We start from the raw sequence: 6,282 nt of genomic DNA, 5'->3' as shown, positions 1-6,282 counted from the left end.
TAACATATCTGATAGAGATATACCAAACACATGAGGGAAAAACTCACAAAGCTATTAGAGACAGAGAGAGAGAGATAACAGTAACTATTGACCCACATGCCTACTTTCCCCCTTCTACAAAATCTCTGAGAATAATCAACAATGCATCAAGACTATGCTGGACAAATGTTTAAGAAGGGGATGGTATTTTACAAACAATATTCTATAATAGGCCACATACTTAGAAAGACACCAGTGACTGACTGATGTAGAAAACAGAAGATTCCATTGTGCTTATGATTTATTGACTATGGAAAAAAGCATTTGATTCAGAGGAGCCAAGTGTCCCTTAAGAAGATCTTCTCCAACAAGGTCTTCTATTCACAAGCTAAATCATACAAGGATATTTGAAATATGTGACATGAAAATCATCTGGCTTAAAGATGCCTTGATTATTAATAAGAAAGGCATAAGACATGGAGATATATACTTGTCAAAGGTGTTTGCCACGGTCATGGAGGTTGTTCAGGGAAGGGTCTAAAAGAACAGGAGAACCTCCTCATTTGTATTCTCCTTTATAAATTATATTTCCATGGCTGCATCAAGTCCTGGAACACTGCAGAACTTGCTAAATGCAATCCATAATCACTCTGAAGAGTCCAACTGAGACAACTCAAACTGACCTATTTCAATAAACTCTTGACACCAAAAAATATAAGAAATTACTAACAGAGCAGACATCAACATAGTCCAAGGGTAGAGAACCTGCGGCCCTGAGGCCACACGTGGCCTTCTAGGTCCTCAGGTGTGGCCTTTTGAACACGTCCAAGTTTTACAGAACAAATCTAGAAGGTAAAAATCAAGTGAAAAATGCATATTATCCAGATTATTAGGTATGGTATGGTTGGATGGATGCCCCATAAAGCTAGTCTATCATTAGGAATATTTTTAACAAATACTGAGGTTAGACAATGAGCTGGATCTAGAACTGAACAAGAGAATTAGGCAAATTACCTCTGTAAAACTTAACAAGACTTTTATTGACCCCTAAGCTTCTCCCTGACACATCTGTACATTAACATCGATATTCTTCCAGGGTTACTTAATGTCTATGAGTCATGAAATACCACATTGTGCAAAGAATTAAAATTGTGGCTCATCTAAAGGTCAAAAGAGAATCTGAATACATGTGTGTGACTAGGCTGGAATGCAATGAGTGAAAGATTATTCAAGAGAAAAGGGGATAAAGGATGTCATCTGGGTTGCCTCAGAAAGTAGTGGGTTCCAATTTGCATTTCTCTTTGAGATATCATCTCATACCTATCAGATTAGCTAAAATGATAGGGAAAATGACAAATATTGGAGGGGATATGGAAAAAATGGGACATTAATACACTGTTGGTGGAATTGTTAACTGATTCAACCAATGGAATTATGCCCCAAAAGTTATATAAATGTGTATATACCACAGAAATACCACTATTAGGGGCGGCCAGGTGGCACAGCGAGTAAGATCACCGGCTCCAGTGTTGAGAAGACCTGGAGATCGAATCCCGGGCTCAGACGCTTAGCACCCACCCAGAAACACCTGGCCGTGTAACCTTGAGCAAGTTACTTAACCCTGATTGCTTTTAAAAAAAAAAATACCACTATTAGGTCTGTTTCCCAAGGTGATTGGTGGAAAATGAAAAGAACCTACATGTTCTAAAATATTTATAGCAGCTCTTTGTTGTGGCAAAGAAGTAGAAATTGGGAAGATACCCATCAATTAGGGAATGGCTAAACAAGTTGTGGTATATGACTGTGATGTAATACTACTATACTATAAGATGAGCTGGTTGATTTTAGAAAAACATGGAAAGACCTGTACAAAATAATGAAAAGTGAAGTGAGCAGAAGCAAGAGAACATTGTATATGGTAACAGCAATATTGTTTGAAGAATAGTTGTGAACAACCAAGTTATTCTGAGTACGATAAATACTTAGATCAACTATAAAGGACCTATGAAGGAAGATGCTATCCACCTGCAGAAAAAGAACTAATAATAGAGGTATTCATAGTATGGTTTTACATATATTTATAAATCTGTGTCAAGTGGTGGCCTTCTCTCATGCAGGGTGGGGACAGAGGGAGGGAGGAAAACAGTTTGGAATTTAAAATGTAACCAAAAAAAAGTAAGGGATTCCCCCTTATGGAAGGTCTTTGAGCAAAGTAAGAGTACTTGTTGAGCATTCTTGCCCCAGTATTGTTGGAATTAGAAGCCTTCTGAGATCCCCTCTAATCTTGGTATTGTATGATTTTGTGACAAAAAAAATCTCAAGAAAATGCAAAGATCTGAGCTATTTTGAAGTCTTAATGCAAAAGTTATATAGATCGAAGCTTTCCTCCAAGAGTTGAGAGAAGAAATGCAGAGCCATGCTCTAAGTAGAGTCCATATGTGAAGTATTTTAAGGATACTTGGGACACTTTGTGCCAAGGTACCTTCCCTACTTCCAGTCCTAATTCCATCATTAGGAAATCCCTTGAATCTAGAAAGTTTTTCTATTCAAGAGCTTTTAATTAAAATAACCCCAAAAGAACTAAATTGAACTTTCTATGCTGCAGAGGTGTCAAACTTGGTACCCATGGGCCACAAACTCCTACAACATTCCCTACTAGGGACAATCAGATTAAAATACAATTGAAAAATATTTAACAAACTAAGTAAAAATACAATAAAACACAGATAACATTACATTTTAATACTAAGTGAATAGGCAGCTCATAAGGATCTTTATGTATGGATTAGTGGACCCCATATTTATTTGAGTTTGACACTATGGCTCTACATTCTTTTTGAAACTCCTTCCATGGCTTCTGGAACACCGCATTATACAGATTCTCCTACCTCTCTGACCATGCCTTTTCTGGATACGCTTTCTCTCTTCCATCCCAACCCTACCTTCTGCATGTTGTCATGATGCCCCAAATTTCTTTCCCCAGTTCTTCTTTCTCTCTGTACACTCATATGTCATCTACTTCTATTATGTCAATCTTTATCTCTATACTTCCAAATATATATATATATACATATGTATTATATGTATGTATTACTAATCTCTTGAATTCCTTTTTTTATTAGTCAATTTTTATTTATTTTTATTGTTAAAACAAACTGAAAAAGAAACTTTAGATATATTGAAATGATACAGAAGAAAATTATTTCAGCAATGAAAGAAGAGTGAGGTAATTAAATATAATTTAAATGTTAAAATAGAAACACTGTGTATAGTGTTAAAATATTTGCCTGATATTCCTATTTCAAAGAAAAGAAGAAAAGTCAATACCAGAATAGTATTATCAGTTTCATTTTTAAGGCAAAGAAATCCTCTAACAAATTGATTAATCTTTCTGTTGCCACTTTCTATTGGTCCTGGCATAGAGATTTTATTTGTATCTGCAATTTCATAGTCTATTTTCCCTTGCTTTATAGGAGAGATCTCTTTTTTAAAAGATTTTTAAATTTTTTAACTATTGTTAGGATTTTGAGTTCCAAATTCTCTCCCACACTCATATCCCTTGCACACTCATTGAGAAGGCAAACAATGATACCCATTATAAATGTGATCATGCAAAATATATGTTCATATTAACCACATTACCCCCCACCCAAAAGCAAGCAAAATAATTTTTTTAAATGCTTCAATCCCCACTCAGATTTTATTCACATGGAGTATTTTTCATCATGAGTCCTTTGGAATTATTGTGGATCATTTTATTGATCAAAGGCTAAGTATTTCACAGTTTATTATCATTACAGTATTGCTATTACTGTATTCAGTGCTCTACTTCTATTCAGTTCACTTTCAATCAGTTCATACAAACCTTCCCAGGTTTTTCTAAAACCATCACCTTTGTCATTTTTTATGGCACAATGGTATTCCATCACAATCATCTACCACAGCTTGTTCAGCCATTTCCCCAGGCATCTCTTCAATTTTCAATTCTTTGCCACCACAAAAAAAAAAAAAAGAGCCACTCTAAAGATCTTTGTACATATAGATCCTTTTCATTTTTCTTTGATCTCTTTGGTATACAGACCTAGACCTATTGCTGAGTCAAAGGGTATGCACAAATTTAGAGCCCTCTGCCATAATTCCAATTTGTTCTCCAAAATGATTGGACAAGTTCACAACTCCACTAACAGTGCATCAGTGAATCTATTTTTCCATATCCCCTCTAGCATTTATAATTTTCCTTTTCTGTCATATTCACCAATCTGATATGTATGAGGTGGTACCTCAGAGTTGTTTTAATTTGCATTTCTCTAATCAATAGTGACTTAGAACATTTTTATGTGACTATTGATAGCTTTGATTTTCTCTTCGAAAAACTGCCTGTTCATGTCCATATAGCCATATCCATCACAAAAACAAAAACAACAAACACATTTATCAATTGGGGATTTGTTATTATTATACATTTGGCTCAGTTCCCTACATTTTTGTGAAATGAGATGCTTATGAGAGAAACTTGCTGTAAAATAATTTTCCCCAGTTTCCTGCTTTCCTGCTAATTTTGGTTACATTAGCTTTGTGCAAAAATATTTTAATTTCATATAATCAAAATTATCCATTTTACTTTCCATGAACCTCTCTCTCATTTGTTCATAAGCTCTTCCCTTATACATATATATGACAGGCAAAATTTTCCATGTTCCCTTAGTTTGCTTATATCTTCCTTTGTCTAAAACAGTTATCTATTTAGACCTTGTCTTGCTATATGGTGAGAGATGTTGGTCTAGGCATAATTTCTGCCAGAGTACTTTTCAATTTTTTCAGTAGTTCTTGCCAAATAATAAGTTCCTGCCTCAAAAGCTTGAATCTTTTGATTTATTAAACACTAGACCACTATTGTCATTTAGTACCGTGTATTATGTACCTAGTCTATTCCACTGTTAAGCCACTCTATTCTTAACCAGTACCAGATTATTTTGATGATCACTGCTTTGTAATATAGTTGCAATCTATTGCTAGGCCACCTTCCTTCACTTTTTTTTTTCATTAATTCCCTTGATATTCTTGACCTTTTGTTGTTCCAGATGAATTTCATTTTTATTTTTCCTAGCTCTATAAAATAATTCTTTAATAGCTTGATTGGCACTGAATAATTTAATTTAGGTAGAATTATATTGACTTGGCTTATCCATGAGCAATTAATATTGCTCTAGTTGTTTAGATCTGTCTTTATGCGAAAAATGTTTTATAATTTTGTAACATTCCTGGGTATGTCTTGGCAAATAGACTTCCAAGTATTTTATACTGTCTACAGTTATTTTAAATAGAATTTGTATCTCTTCTGATTGGGTTTTGTTGGTAATATCTAGAAATGTTGATGATTTATGTGGCTTTACTTCATATCTTGTTACTTTGCTTAATTTGTTAATTGTTCCAAGTAATTTTTAGTTTTTTATCAAGGTTTCACTGTCTACCATCGTATAATCTGCAAAGAGTAATAGTTTTGTTTTCTCATTGCCTATTCATTCATGCCTCATTCCTTCAAACTTTTTCTTGCCTTACTACTATAGCTAGTATTTCTAGTAAAATACTGAGTAATAATGAACATCCTTGCTTCATCCTTGATATCACTGGGGAAGTTTCTAGTTTATCTGCATTATATACAATGCTCTTAATTTTAGATAAATACTACTTATCATTTTAAGAAAAAGTTCTATTCCTATACTTTCTAGTGTTTTCAATAGAAATGGGTGTTATATTTTGTCAAAAGCTTTTTCTGAGTCTACTAAAAGTTGTATGATTTTTATTGTTTTTGTTATTGATGTGGTGAAGTTTTCCTAATATTAAAACAAGACTTGCATTCCTAGTATAAAGTCCACCTAGTCATAGCGTATGATCTTTGTGTTTCATGTCATCTCCTAACTAGTGTTTTAGTTAAAATTTCTGCATCAATATTCACTGGGGAAATTGGATTATAGTTGTTTTTTTCTCTATTTTTGCTCTTCCTGGCATAGATATCAAATCCATATTTGTTTCATAGAAGGAATTTGGTAGGACTCCTTTTTTTTAACCTGTTTTTACAAATAATTTATATGGTAGTGGAATTAATCGTTCTTTATGTTTGATAGAATTCACTTATAAATTCATTTGGTCCAGAGAATTTAATCTTAATAAGTTTATTTATGATTTGTTCAACTTCTTTTTATAAGATAGGGTTATTATGTGTTCTATTTCCTCTTCTGCTAATCTGGGCAATATTAGTTTTGTATTAATTCATTTCACTTAGATTTTCAGTTTTATTAGCAT

Source organism: Petaurus breviceps, unplaced genomic scaffold, assembly GCF_028583685.1.
Source record: "Petaurus breviceps papuanus isolate PSGF00001 unplaced genomic scaffold, PetGlider_PUasm1.0 37, whole genome shotgun sequence".
NCBI lineage: Eukaryota > Metazoa > Chordata > Mammalia > Diprotodontia > Petauridae > Petaurus > Petaurus breviceps.
The sequence above is the reverse complement of the archived record's forward strand: the minus strand, read 5'-3'. Positions refer to the sequence as shown.